The 14,938-nt window shown below is 48.7% G+C and overlaps 1 protein-coding gene across 12 annotated transcripts in view; it reads left to right on the top strand.

Annotated features, from left to right (window-relative positions):
- Positions 1-211: 211 nt before the first annotated feature.
- The window catches only part of TNIP1 (TNFAIP3 interacting protein 1), a 54,639-nt gene continuing 39,912 nt past the window's right edge, over positions 212-14,938 (top strand). For 3 of the 12 annotated variants that reach the window (XM_055112803.2, XM_055112798.2, XM_055112799.3), the window contains exon 1: positions 213-3,956. The gene's annotated coding sequence lies outside the window, so the exon portion shown is untranslated. Of the gene's footprint in view, positions 3,957-14,938 lie in introns of all 12 variants that reach the window. The other 9 variants (XM_055112805.2, XM_034960810.3, XM_008954434.5 and 6 more) reach the window with 7 other exon arrangements.

The following is a 14,938-nucleotide window of genomic DNA, read 5'->3' as shown; positions in this document are numbered from 1 at the left end:
ACCAAAAAGTACCTAGAATCCACTGGAGGGTTTTACACTCCTGAGATTGCCTCAGGTTATGGATCTAAGGAAGGGACCCAGGGCTGCTCTTTTCCTAGTTCATTAGCTGCTCCCGAGTTCCATTCTCCCCTAGCCAAGGCCCTGATTCACTCATTCTCCTAATGGAATGAGGCATGTTCTTGTTTGATTTAGATGCTCCATTTCCTATCAGTGGGGTATGTGGAAACAGCACTGTGCTGGGAGAAGGATACTTGGGTTCTGTCCTATGTATGAATCACAAACTCAACGTAAGACCTCCCGCAAGTCCCTGCCGCTCTCTGGCCCTTGGTGTGGCTCCAGCCCTACAATGAAAAGACTGGGTTGATCATTTCTTTCTTTCTTTTTTTTTTTTTGAGACAAAGTCTTGCTCTTGTCCCCAGGCTGGAGTGCAATGGCGCGATCTTGGCTCATTGTAACCTCCACCTCCTGGGTTCAAGTGATTCTCCTGCCTTAGCCTCCTGAGTAACTGGGATTACAGGCGCCCACCACCACACCTGGCTAATATTTGTATTTTTAGTAGAGACGGGGTTTCACCATGTTGGCCAGGCTGGTCTTGAACTCCTGACCTCAGGTGATCCGCCCGCCTCAGCCTCCCAGAGTGTTGGGATTACAGGCGTGAGCCACGGCACGCCCTGCCTGGGTTGATCATTTCTAAAGACCCTTCAAGCCTGGCACTCTGAGTTCTATGTCTTGCTAGCTGGCAAGACTTTGGAGCATGATGCTTAAGAGTGTTAAGCGTTTAAGAGCCTGGATCTTCAAGCTCTGGTTACTTGCTGTGCTGTAAGACCTTGGGCAAGTCATCTAATACCTCAAAGCTTCAGTTTCGTCTGTGAAATGTGGATGATAATGGTGCCGACCTCATAAGCTGGTTGGGAGACAAATTATGAATAAAAGCGCAGAGATAGCACACAGCAAATACTCCATACATGTTACCTTTTAATGCTTTTATTATGCAGCCTCCACCCCTCTTCTGGAACTTGGTCTAGAGTTAAGTTGGTTATAGATGGATTTTTCATATGTTTTTTATTACCTTCAAATGCGTATTTGGGTCTGACTCTGTAGCTACCTCAGTAGGGGTGGTGGAGGAGGGAGTAGCAGAAAGGAGATTGAGAAATTGCGTGCTTTAAAACAAAACCAAATAAAACAAAACAAAACAAAGGCAGTTTGATTCTCCTTCTGGGTGTGGCTTTGTGCGAGTGCTTGTCATTACTCTGGAAGAACAAGAGGTTGCACCTGCCTGAGTCACTCAGCTCCCAGCGTCAGGCCCAGCTTCTTGACTTGGAAATCCCCTTCCAGACCACAGGGTAGCAGACAGTGCCAGGCTAGGGGGCCTGTCTCCCATTCCTGCCATGCTCCTAGAGGCTAGGGTCTCACAGAGGATGTGTATGGTGGGATGGCGCCTGGTGAGGTTGCATTGCTGAGTTTAAGAGCCAAGTTCTACCCAATGCATGCAGCCCACATCTAGACACCGCTATCATTTCTTGAATGCCTACTGTGTGCTGAGCCTTGGGCTTTATTTGCATTGTCCAATTTATCCTCACGATTCACATGAGGAATAGGTATATTATCCCCCATTTTCCAGACAGAAGCCTGAGGCTTAGAGGGGCCACCCAGGTAGTAAGTGGCTGAGCAGGGATTGGAATCCCATTAGCTCAATTCATAGCCTGTGTTTATGACAGTGGTGTTTTTTGCAAGGCAGTGAGAAAAATCATGTCATTGTGAAGACAACTTGGTACAGTGGACCAAGCACACAGGACTGGAGCCAAGGCCCTGGATTCCAATCCTGGTTGTGTCACTCAATGTGTGTGGCCTAGAGTAAGTCCTTTTCTAGACAGAGGACTCAGTTTACCTATCTGTCAAATAGGGGTTTGTTATCTATGGGCTCCATGGTCTCTAACAGGGTGGAATGTCCTGAAGACAAACCAAGACTTCAAAGAATGGAAGAGGTGGGGGCAGTCACGACTTTATAAATAAATGAGTTTTCTCACAAATTGGAACTGTTAAGAAAAAGGATCCAGAACTAGGAAATCAGACAAAAAGATGACTGAGTGCCATTTTTTATGTCAAGCTTGAGAATTCCCAGCGGACACTTTGAGAAATGAAACTGTCTGCCCGGCTAAGGCCAGACATGCTATAAAAACAGCTGAAATAGTGTGGAAACAAAATGCAAGTAATTAGAGACCAGCCATTTTTAGGTAGATTTTAGTTTTCAGTGGGTAGAGGGTGGGGGTGGAGAAGATGTGGGTTGGGAATAGGAAGAGAGCACTGCCCGAAGAGAATTGGGAAGTACAGGCACAAAGAGCAGGAAGAAAACTGGCAGGTGCGGACCTGATGGGTGGAGACGATGCCTGGGAGCTGCTATGTAAACCAGGGCCAGGATTCCCAATTTCTCTGTAGGATCCCCCAGTGGTGAGACTCAGTGGTGCTTTGGAGTTTGCATCGCTTCCTCCCTCCCTCCTTTCTGAATCAAGGCATAAGTGTAATTCTTTTCATAATTAAACTAGAATGAATATCGTTTTGAAGATCTGATAACACCGTTGAATTAACTGAAGGAACCCTAGGAGGTTACAAAGCCTTATAGGAGAATCCCCAGATTAGGTATATAATTTGGGCAAGTGTCTGTGTGTGTGTATTATTGCGAAGTCACAGTTGATTGATGGGTCTCTCTTCTGTAAAATGAGGGTGTGTATTAAACAGTTCCCCAAATCCTTTCCCCTAATTCTTTTTGAGGATGAGGGCCTGTCAATGACTAAGTTTTCAACAGTACCAGTGAAATGGGTCTTTTGCAATAGGTTTTTCATAAAGCTATATTTAGTTTAAAGAGCTGTTCTTTATTCCAAGGTTAGACCTTCCACTTTTTGGAATTAAAATTTAGCTTTCTTTCTTTTTAAAAATAAAAGGATAAGCTTTTAAAAAGCTTTCCTACCCTTAAAGCAAGTTTATGTTCCTTACCGGTCTAGGAAATCCCAGTCTGTTGGGATTATCTAGCCCACATATAAGTAGGTGGGGTGGAAGGCGGCCTCTGGATTTGCCCACCCGGGTTTGAATCTTGATTCAGCCCCTTACTGAGGTCATCTAACCTTTTTGTGACTCAAATATTATTTAAGAAAAGGTAGTAAAACCCACCTCCCTAGCGTGATTGTGCGAAGAAAATAATGCACGCAAAGCATCTACAATGTCTGGAGCAAAGCGTTTACGATGTCTGGGAATCCTTTACAATGTCTGGAGCAAAAAATGTTCGCGGTAGAGTCTTTATGGGTCTTTTCAGCTCGGAATTTCTATAGCTTCGTTAAGAAGAGTCCTGGAGCGCCCTGGACGGAACTCTGGGGGCCTGAGCTCCAGCTCTGGCTTAGGGCCAAATGCTTACGTGCCTTTTGGCAGGTCCCCTCCCTGTTCTAGCCTGTGTTCCCCTCGGCACAAGGAAGGGGCTGGGTGGTCTCTGTGGCTCGCCTCCGCTCTGAAATTCCGGCTTTCAAGGTGGCCCCAGGCCTTCGACAGGGGCTTCCGGCGCTGGGAGTGCGGCAAGGCGCCGCGCAGGCCCGGGACGGTGGCCCCAGGGAAGTCGCTCCTAGAGGGGAAGGCCGCCGAGGGGACGAGAGACACCGCGGGCCCCCGGAACCGCAGGCAGCCGGTGTTTACCTCGCTCGGTCCCACCCCTGGCGGCCGCGGGCCCGCCCGGAGCGCGCGGCGCGATTGGGCGAGTGGCCTGCCAGTCTCCGGGGACTTTCCCAGGGGTGGGGCGGCCCGGCCGGGCCCCCGGCACTTCCTCCTCCTCGGCCCGGGTGCCCTGCCCCCGTCCAGGAGCCCCTAGGAGTGCTACGGGGGGCCGGAGCCTTGCCCGGGCCGCTGCCCCGTCCCTGGATTCGGGGCTGGACGCAGCAAGCGGGGCGCTGTGTCCCCAAGCTCCCCGTCCTCGGGTAAGCCGGCCGGCCCGGAGCGGGGATGGAGGGGAGGAAGGGAGGCCAGGCCCAGATCGTCCAGAGCCTCGGTGGCGGCGGGGAGCGAGCTGGGGAAGGTGGCTTGTGCACCCAGGCCCGGCGCGCGGGGTCCCGGGGCGTCTCCGCCAGCGGCCAAGCCGGGCTGAGCCGCTACTCCCTGCTTGGCGCTGGGTCTGGTGGGGGGCGCGCGTGCGCACTGCGCGGGGTAGCACGCCTGGGAACGGCGTGGGGCGGTTGTAGAGAGCGCAGACCCTCCGGGTGCGGGCGGCGCTGCGGCCCTTTGGGTGTCTATCCTGTGGAGACGAGTTGCCTACGCGGCGTCAGGAGTTTCGTATAAAGTTGTGGAAGCAGTGTACATATTTCACGAGGAGGAAAATAATAATTTTTATTGGGCGCTTTCCAAGTGCTGATCTTAACGCTGTACGTGTATTAGACTCATTTAATTGTCACTTCCATCCTAAACATTAATATTGTTATTATCTCCATTTTATACTTTAGGAAACTGAGGTACTTGGAGCTTGAGGTCACACAGCTGTGAGTTGCAAAGTCAGATATGAACTCAGGCATTTGGCTCCAGAGTTCCTACTATACTATTTCTGTTGAACATATTTTGTATGCACATTGTTGGAGACATTTGTGTGCATGTGCAGGATGGATGAGTTTCCAGGAGTGCTTCTGGGGATGGAGTATGAAGGCTGAGCTTTCCACTGTAGGACATTTGTGTGCACGTGTGCATTGTACATTCATTGTGCGTACAGGAGCAGATGGGAATTTTGTGCGACTGGGTGAGAGATTGTGTTTTGGTAGGGGGAGGGAGGGACTTTTGTGGATGATGCAGAAGAATCAGCAACGTCCTTCCCCACCCCCTTGCAGAATGACAGTGCAGGGAAATGTGTAGATTCCTAATGCATCATTTTTTTCTCACAGTACCGTCAAAATGGGATTTAATCAGCACTTACTCATTTTCCAAACAATGGGGTGTGATAGAGGGGAATTCGGCATCTGATGAGAGGTCAGAAAAGGGGACTCAGAATGTTTTTAAAAAATCCTTGACAAAGGAGGGTAGAATTGTATTAGGAGGGTAGAATATTAGTACAAACTCAGCATCCCCGTGGTGGTCTCTGTTTTGCAACAGAAGAAACTGAGGCAGTGAAAAAACTGATAATGCTAATAGCTTACTATGTGCCAGGCACAGTGCTTACATTCCGTATCTCATTTAATCTTTTTTTTTTTTTTTTTTTTTTTTTGAGACAGAGTCTCACTCTGTTACCCAGGCTGGAGTGCAGTGGCACGATCTCGGCTCACGGCAACTTGCCTCCCAGGTTCAAGCGATTCTCCTACCTCAGCCTCCCGAGTAGCTGGGATTACAGGCACTTGCCACCATCCCCGGCTAATTTTTTTGTATTTTGAGTAGAGACAGTTTCACCATGTTGGCCAGGCTGGTCTCAAACTCCTGACCTCAAGTGATCCGCCCGTCTCAGCCTCCTAAAGTGCTGGGATCACAGGTGTGAGCCGCCCCACCCGGCCTCACTTAATCTTTCTAACAACTCTTAATTTTCAGATGAGGAAACTGAGGCCCAGAGAAGGTTAAGGCTTTCCCAAGACTAGCAACCCTTGAATCCTGGACCCTGTTCCCTTTCCCCTGACCAAGGCTGCTGTCCTGGCTGTGTCCCGGGAAAATAATGTGATCAGGGACTGGCACTTAATGGAAGCACGTGATCATGCCCCTCTGGAAGCTGCCGCTGGGAGTGTGCAATGTTCTACACGCTTATGTAACCACGTTTGTCTCCCAGCCTTGGGTGTTCCATGGGTATGGCATGGCACTCATGCTGAAGGTTGATGCCTGCCCCTGGATACCCCCACCAGGTTTTTCGGGGCCCCAGGAAGCTGTGGGGTCTGAGTCATACCCTTACCCCCACTGCTGCCTGTGACTTGGGGCCCGGATGTCCTGGTTGGGTCAGGCCGACCTGATTTGAGAGAGGCAGCGTTGTAGGAGGTTGTTTGTCTGCCTCTCTCTCCAACCCACTGGTTACTGTTTTACTCCTGTACCCGCTGTGATTTGGCCACACCATGCTGGCCTGCTTTTCCCCCTCCAGCAAGCCAAGCTTGTTCTCATCCTTAGGCTTTCCATACATGCTGTTCCCTCTGCCCAGGACATCTTTCCCCGTTTTTCCCATGGCTGGTTTTTCCTTATCGATCAAGTCTCAGCTCAAATGTCAGCTCCTCAGAGGGGCCTTCCCTGATCTTTTTATGCAAAGCAGCCCCTTTTTTCACTTTCTGTCACATTACTATTTTATTTTTCTCATATGTGTATCATGCTATGAAAGAATCTTATTTGCGAATGAGAAAGCATATGTATAGAACTTAGTGTCTGGCAAATTGTTATTTTTAGTGTTTATTTGTTTACTGTCTTTCTCTTTTCCTAGAATAGAAGGGGGTGAGCAGGGACCTCCTTAGTCCTCTCGAGTGTATTTCTGTAGCGGGAGAAGAGTGCCTGGTGGATGGCTCTTCTGAGTTTGTTCAGTGAATGAGTAGAATAATGGCACATTTCACAAATGAGGAAATTAAGGCCTAGAGATGAGAAGGCAGGAGGAGAACCAGAGTGCTCTCCTAGCGCTCTCCCAAGCATCATTTCCTGATGACTCCTGTGCCCAGTGCCGTGCAGTGTTCTTGATGCACAGGTGCGTAAGGAGCTGGCTTTGCCTTCCAGGAACTTTTGGTCAAATGGGGAGATGTGCTATGAGTGTGACCTGAAAGGCATTGTGTGCCCGTAAGTGCCAAATGAGTTGGACTGGCATAGGTATAACTGGAGTGCAGAGTAATTTGGGGGCACCAGATGGTTGGGGGGGTCTTCTGGAGGGAAGTGACTTCAAGGTCAGACCCTAAAAAAATGACAAAGTGCAGAGTGGAACCTGGGTCTCTTCTGGAACTTAGTAGACTAGTCAGAATAACTGGAATCAGCCTCTCCTCGGTTGGGAGAATTGACCAGTTGGCCTGGGAAAGACCCTAAAAGATTTTGATACCAGACATAGAAATGTTGATTTTTCTCCTTAGCAGCATTGGGAAATGGTCAGAGCAGTTGGTTCACAAACATGAGCATGCATCACAATCCTGGGGATGGAGGTAGAGGGTGGTTGTTAAACACAGATTGCTGGGCTGCAACTCCAGAGCATCTGATCCAGTGGATGGTGGTGGTGCCAGTGCCGCTGGTCCGGGCTGCTCCTTGAGCACCCCGGGTGAAGAGCACATGATTCAGTGCTTGGCAGACCTGGGTAGGTGCCGTGTCTGTCACTCTGGGCCTCTGCATCCTCACCTGTCAGCTCTGTATGACGTCAATGCTACCTCCTAGAATGGTGGGAATTAATGGGATAGTGTGTGGCAAGCACTCAGCACGGGCCACCAGTGTGGTAAGCGCTCGGTACAGGGTCGCTGCTATTATCGTTAATGATGCTAATCATGAGGCTATTGACAGGATTCCAGTAGAAGATGATGAGACTGGTTTGATTTTCTGTGCTCTGGATAACTTGCTGCTAAGGTTTGAATGTGTCCCCCAAAAGTTCATATGTTGGAAACGTAATCCCTCTGCTTCATGAATGGATTGTCAGCTCTGCCCTCATAAATAGATTAATGTCACTATCACGGGGTAGGGGGACGGGAGGTTAGTTATAAAAGAGGCCAGTTTGGCTAATACACTCTCTATTTCAATCACTCATTTTCTCCTTCTGTCTTCCACCTTGGCATGACCCTTGTCAGATGGTGGTGTCATGCACTTGGATTTCTCATCATCCAGAACCATGAGCCAAATAAACTTGTTCTTTATAAATTACCCAGTCTGTGATATTCAACAGAATAGTTGCAGAAAGCAGACTAAGACACTTGCCTTCAACCCTCTGCCACTTGTGGTCCATGCTGTGTCCCCTCTGGATGAGTTGTCCTTTGCTTTGTCTCAAACATCTGTCCCTGTTTGGAGTGGCGGAAACTCAGATGTGGGTGGGGCTTTGAAGACACCTGGCTTGCATTCCCTCAACAGCCCCAGTGCCCCTCTGCGTGACCCCGACCCCTGGGATCAGGGCGCTTTCCACCTCGTAGGCAGCCCCTTCCAGTGTTATTCCAGACTTCTTTCTTTTGTGGGCCCACATCAGCCCGGGTTCTTCCTTTCTCACCTCCATCATTTTCCCTCATTGCTTACCTGACCACTGTGAGGGAGGGGGAGAGGTTGAGCAGTAGCATGGTGTGGTAAGAGAGTGCACAGTGGCCACCAGAGGACGAGGTGTGCATTTCTTCTGTGCCACTGCTGTCCCATGTGGCTGTGGGCACGTCTGTTCGCCTTTGCCGACTTTGGTTTCCCAGCTTTAGAATGAAAACGTTTCACTCTCTGGCATCTCAGGGCATTCTCTTCCAAGTCTTAAAAACTCTATAACAACCAATGATTGGGTCACCCTCTCTTTGGCTCTGGCAGCTCCTGGTTTCCCTCTGGGCCAGGCCTTGCTGTGCCTGCCCTCCTAGATTCTTGCTGCTATGCCCCCACATGCCTGCAGTGCCTGCCCCTCCTATCCCTGGCCGTCTGTAGGGAGGGTATCCAGGCATCCTCCAGAGAGTTGCCACAGGAAGGCACAGGGCAGCTGGGTCCCCTTGTTTTGTGGGGGAGCACAGCTCCCAACCCCCAGAGAAAGACCTTGGCAGCCACCATGACCATTGCGGGAAGTTCTTGATGATTTTCCCATGACTGGCCCAGGACAGTCACTCTTCAGATTGGAATGGATGACTGGCAAGCAGCAGCTGGCTGTTTGTCTGAGGGCTGCTCTGGGCAGAGCTGAACTCTTCTCTCCCAGGGACCTCACCCTGAGGCTGTTCCTTGAGAGGCAGGAGCTCTGTGTCCTTGAGCACCTACACAGTGGACAAACCGGGCAGCCCAGGCAGGGGTGTGTGTGTGGGGTAAGTGGGTGTAGGTGTGTGGGTGCTGTGGGAGTTGTGTCACCAAGGAGTCACGCTGAGAGGCCAGGGCAGGTATGGGACTGCCCTATGAGTCAAGGGCCTTTGGCTCAGTCTCCACCCACTGGGCAGAGCATTGGCCAGGCTCTCTGTTGGCCTTCAGGCCACTTGTCCTTTGCCTTCGCTATAGTCAGCTTCAGCAGCAGACTTAGGAGCCCTGGTCCCTCTCCAGCCCACTTCTGTCTCTGCAGGTGCAACTCCTGCGTGATCTGGTCCCCAGGAAACTGGCAACATAGACTTTTAGAAAATATTGTCCTAAGCACATTAACACAGGAACAGAAAACCAAATGCTGCATTTTCTCACTTATAAGTGGAGCTAAATATCAGGTCCTCATGGACATAAAGATGGCAACAGTAGACACTGGGGACTGCTAGAGTGGGGAGGGAGGGAGGCAGAGTTGAAAAACTGTTGGGAACTATGCTCAGTACCCAGGTGATGGGATCACCCCTACCCAAATCACGCAGTATACCCAGGTAGCAAACCTGCACATGTACCCCCCGAATCTAAAATAAAAGTTGAAGCAGAAAAAAAGCAAAACAATACAGTAAAAAGAAAAAAGAAAAATTGAAGGAGTCTCTCAGATATAGAGGGTAACACGCAGGCACCTACATGCTCACTCATCTGGTTTAAGAAATAACACATTTCCAATCACTTGAAATTTCTCCTTCATCAGCCACCAACAAGAAACAAGTGTTCTGAATTTAGTGGGGTTTTTTTCTTGCATTTCTTTAAAGTTTTTTTTTTAATGTGTGCATCCCTAAATAATACATAGTATTTTTTTATGTTTAAAAATGTTATTTAGGCTGAGCGTGGTGACTCATGCCCTACTGGCACTTTGGGAGGCAGAGCAGGCAGGTGGATCTCTTGAGCCCAGGAGTTTGAGACCAGCTTGGGCAACATGGCCAAAACCCATCTCTGCAAACAATACAAAAATTAGCTGGGTGTGGTGGCGCATGCCTGTAGTTCCAGCTACTTGAGAGGCTAAGGTGGGAGGATGACTTGGGCTGGGAGGTGGAAGTTGCAGTGAACTGAGATCATGCCACTGCACTCCAGCCTGGGCAACAGAGTGAGACCCAGATTCATTCATGTTCGTATCTCCAGCTGTGGCTCATTCTTTTTTCACTGCTGTATAGTATTTCCTGATAGGAAATTGCCACAATGTATTTATTGATTTTCCTCTTCATTTTAGGTAGCTTTCAGCTTTTTCTTGTTAACACAAGGCATCTTTGGCTTTTATCTGAGTACCTCAGCCCCTGTCCAGCCCCTTTTCCTTCCTAGCTCCTTGGCAACCATTACTGCTCCTGTCTGGGTAGCATTTTAAGGTTTGCAGAGAACTCTATGGTTCCTACTTGGTCCTCATAACATTTCCATAGGGAGAAACAAGGAAAGTGAGGCCTGCCCAGGGTCATTCGAGAAGGGATCATAGCCAGGATTTGAATCTGTGAAACCCTCTTTCCACCATATTTTGTATAAGAGGAATTCCCCAAAATTGGCATCTTACCTCTTGGAGGCAGGGGAGTTACAGGATTAGATAAACTCTGGTTTCAAGCTATCCTCCTGCGTCTGTCTCTGGAGTAGCTGGGACTACAGGCATGCACCACTGCACTCAGCTCACTGAAATTTTTTAGAAAAATATTTTAAAATTTCCCTTTAAAAAAAATTACCAAATAACACATGATTATTGGGGAAAAACCCCCCAAAACTCAAGCAGTACAAAAGATATAAAGTAAAAAATGACAGTTGTCTTCTCTCTCCTTCCTTTCCCCTTCCTCTGTCCCTACTGTATTTAAAAATTAATTTTATAATTGTATAAGAACAGGACTAGATTTCCCATGTAAAGAGTTAAAATAACATAGGTAAAATAAAAGTTTCTACAGGTCCTTCTGTAGAGCAGTCTACTAGCAGCAGTTTGGTATGTATCCTTTGAGACTTTTTTCTTTTCTTCTTTTCTTTTTTTTAAGAGACAGAGTATTAGTCTGTCACTCAGGCTGGAGTTCAGTGGCATGATCATAGCTCATTGTAGCCTGAACTGCTGGGCTCAAGTGATCCTCCCACCTCAACTTTCCGAGTAGCTGGGACTCCAGGCATGTGCCACCATGCTCTGCTAATGTAAAAAAGTTTTTTTTTTTAATAGAGACTCTATTCTTGCTTTTTGCCCAGGCTGGTCTTGAACCCCTGGCCTCAAGCAATCCTCCCACCTTGGCCTCCCAAAGCACTGGGCTTCCAGGCCTTTTTCTGTGCACATTTAAGATTCCGTATGTATACACACACACACACACACACACACACACACACACAAAATGTGTTTTTGAAAAAAATAGCATCCTGTTACACATATAAATCTGCACTTTGCTTTGTATTTTATGGGCATCTTTCTGTATCATTGCCAAGCAATCTACCCCATTCTTTTTGATGGCTGTATAGTATTCCATCGAATGAATGGTGGTTTGTTTAACCAGTCCCTTCTTGATGGACATTCAAGAATAGCAAAAATGTCTATTACAAAGCATGTGGCAGTGCATATTTTTGTCCAGCTTCTGTGTACTGATGCAAAGATCTCTAGATTCCTAAATAGGGGATTACTGAATCATTCAGTTACTTCTGCCCCCTTAGGTAACTCACACCTCCTCAAACACCCTTTTTTTTTTTTTTTTTTTCTTTTGAGATGGAGTCCCACTCTGTCTCCCAGGCTGGAGTGCTGTGGCATGATCTCGGCTTACTGCAACCTCCACCTCCCGAGTTCAAGCGATTCTCCTACCTCAGCCTCCCCAGTAGCTGGGACTACAGGCACCCGCCACCACACCTGGCTAATTTTTGTATTTTTAGTAGAGACTGGGTTTCGCCATGTTGGCCAGGCTGATCTCGAACTCCTGACCTCAGGTGATCCGCCCGCCTCGGCCTCCCAAAGTGCTGGGATTACAGGCATGAGCCACCACACCCAGCCCTCAAGCACACTTTTCTACGTGAGAACTTTGTTCTCACCAGTTAGGCATACATGCAGGTTGTTGTCGTTGAGAAAGGACATTCTTCAGTAGGTGACTCAGCTGTAAGAAAAGCAAATGTATACCCAGGCTCCCTCAATAGGAATATACTACCTAAAAGGGTGGAGGTGAAAGCCTGCATTTGGTCAGGCAAACCATGCCTGGAATGTTGGGTCCAGTGCTAGAACCAGCTGGAGATAGTGTGGGGTAGAGGGTTGGTGGGGGACTGGAGAGGGGGCAGTCCCTGTGTGGAACAGTATAGAGAAGCCTGCAGGTTCCAAATGTCCTCAGGGCTGGCTGTCATGCTGAAGATGGGCATCTTGTTCCTTATTCCAGGGGACCACAGAGGGGAGAGAAGGGCCGGTGGAAACAGAACTGGGAGCAGCCTAACTGTAGCCAGTGCTGGCTGCCCCAGGAATTGTTTTGGGGAGGAAGTTGGTGAGATCCGGATTGCTAAAGTTGGCCAGCTGGAGTCCCTGGGCTCCTCAGAGGACTGGGTAAGCACAGGATGGAATGTCCTCTGAGCTCCCTTCCAGCCTGAGATTCTAAACCCTGTTGACTGCAGGTGATGTGGGGCAGATTGCCACCTGGTTGCATATAAAGCTAGAGACATATAAAGGCAGGGGCTAGGAACTTGGGGCACGTTCTGGAGAACTGGAAAGCAGGTCTGGTTTCCCACCTCTGAGCTTCAGCCTGCCACCTCTCCAGGCAGTGTAGAGCAGTGGAAAGGGCACCGATGTTGGAATCTGACAGATTGAGGCTGCATTATTTGTTCTACCACTAACCAGCTGTGTATTCTCAGGCAAATGACTTAACTTCTCTGAGTCTGCTTCCTCATCCATGTAGCTGCGTCGACTGGTTTCCTTGCTGGAAAGTGTGGATGATAATTTCCATATCTGTGTGGCAAGAAGAAAATGAGGTCATGTGCGTCATGATGCGGCCCAGCACCCGGCATACGGTAGCGCCTAACGAACTGTCACCCTCTCTCCGGCTTAGTTAGGTGCTCTCCAGTCCTCTTTTGCAGTGTGAATTCTGGCTCAGGTGTTTAGCGCGTGGTGTGTAACCTGGGCCTCGGAGGCTGAGTGGAGACAGTGGGGCCTTCTTTGTGGGTGACTCGGGAGGGGAGGATGAAGGACATGGGAAGATGTGTGCCATGTTGAGGAACACAGATCAGGTGTGGCCAGAGCCTGGTACAAGTTAGGCAGGAGGGGAGGACCTGGCACAGGGCTGCGGAGGTCAGCTGAGGGTCTCTGACTGCCCTCGGGGAGGGGATAGCACCTATGAAAGCTCTTATGGGAGGACTGATGGGTTAGGGAAATCCACCTGGGCCTTAGAAGGGATTGGAGCTGGGGAGTGGAGCCTTCTTAAGGTTAGAAGGTTAAAGAAAGTAGTGCTAATAAATTTCAGATTCTGAAATGTTAGAACTGGAAGGGGCCTTAATGATTATCCAGCACAACCCCCCATGTTTTTACTATTTTTGCAGCTCCCTCTTTTTAGGTAACTGAGGCCTAGTGAGGGTTAAGATGTTCGCCCTAGTGTACCTTGACTAGATCCCACAGTTCTGGCGCCCCAGCTGTTACTATATGAGACTCTGTGTCTGCAGCCTCATTGTTGCTCAGTTGATTGCAAGGATGGAGGAGTTAAGTCTGGGCTCCTTGTTGGTGAGGATGCCAGGGTGCGGTCCTTGAATACACACTGTCTCAAGTATGTGCTGTGTCCTCACTCATGTGTGAACCTGACAGCCATCAGGAGAGCCCAGCCTGGTCCTTTTCTCTTTTAAATTAAAGACCTTATTTTTTATAGAGCAGTTTTAGGTTCACGGCAAAATTGAGAAGAAGGTACAGAGATTTTACATATACTGCGCCCCCCACCCCCAACAGGCATAGCTTCCCCCATTATCAACATCCTCCACCAGAGTGGTAGATTTTTTACAGTTGATGAATCTACATTGACACCACTGTCACCCGGAGTCCATGGTTCACATCAGTGTTCCCTCTTGGTGGTGTATGTTCTATGGGTTTGGACAAATGTGGAATGGCAGGTGTCCACCATTACAGTATTGAACAGAGTAGTTTCACTGCCTGAAAAATCCAACCCGGCCTTTGATGGATGGACCTGAGGCTGCAGTTTCCCCAGCCTGGAAATTGGTTGGGGAGGACTGGAGGTCATCATAACACAAATATGCGGACAGTTTTTTGTTTATGTGTGCAATGTGATATCATGGCGTCTCACTTCCTTTCATCCTTGGGTGGAATTGCAGGATATTGCCCTTTACAGCAGAGGAAATGAGGCTCAGATTCCCAGTTGTTGGTGAGTGTGGCATCGTGGTTCAAGGGCTTCTTATAGCTACATCTTCACTAGCTATGGTGTGTCCAGGCACCCTGCTTAACCACAGTTAAATGGTGATATGCAGGTCACTAGAGAATAAGTGGAGGCCAGAACCTAGCTTACTGAGCTGACGGAAGAGCCTAAAATCCCATTAAAGGAGGGAACAAATGGGGAAAGCCTTGGCCCTTAGATAAGCTGGGCACAGTTGTGGGGTTGCCTCAGCCTTTTATTAAGCACCTGCTGTGTGTCAAATGCTGAGCTAGTTACTGTATACTCTTATTATTTTGGAAATCTTATTATAAAACAAAGATGTGTTTCTTGTTAAATCAGATAATCAGGAAGTATTGCCTAAAGTAGAAGGTGAGAATTCCCTTCCAACTATACACGTATTGTTTCATTTAATTTCTTTGATCTTCTATCAGGTAGGTTCTATTATTACTCCTGCTTTACAGATGAGGCACCTGAGGCTCAGGAAAGGTGAGTGACTGCTCCAGGGTTTCACAGCCCACAGGGTGGACAGAGCTGAGGCTAGTGCAGGTGAGGCCCCCTCTCAGGCCTCGTGTTCACAAGGTTGGCCTTGAGCACTTTCCCTGTGTGGACCTTTCTTCCTGCCTCCAAGGCAGCGATGTTTCCATGGTGCTGGCTCTCTCTCTTTCCTC

Source organism: Pan paniscus, chromosome 4, assembly GCF_029289425.2.
Source record: "Pan paniscus chromosome 4, NHGRI_mPanPan1-v2.0_pri, whole genome shotgun sequence".
Classification (NCBI taxonomy): Eukaryota; Metazoa; Chordata; class Mammalia; order Primates; family Hominidae; genus Pan; species Pan paniscus.
This window is presented reverse-complemented; position numbering and strand designations above follow the sequence as displayed.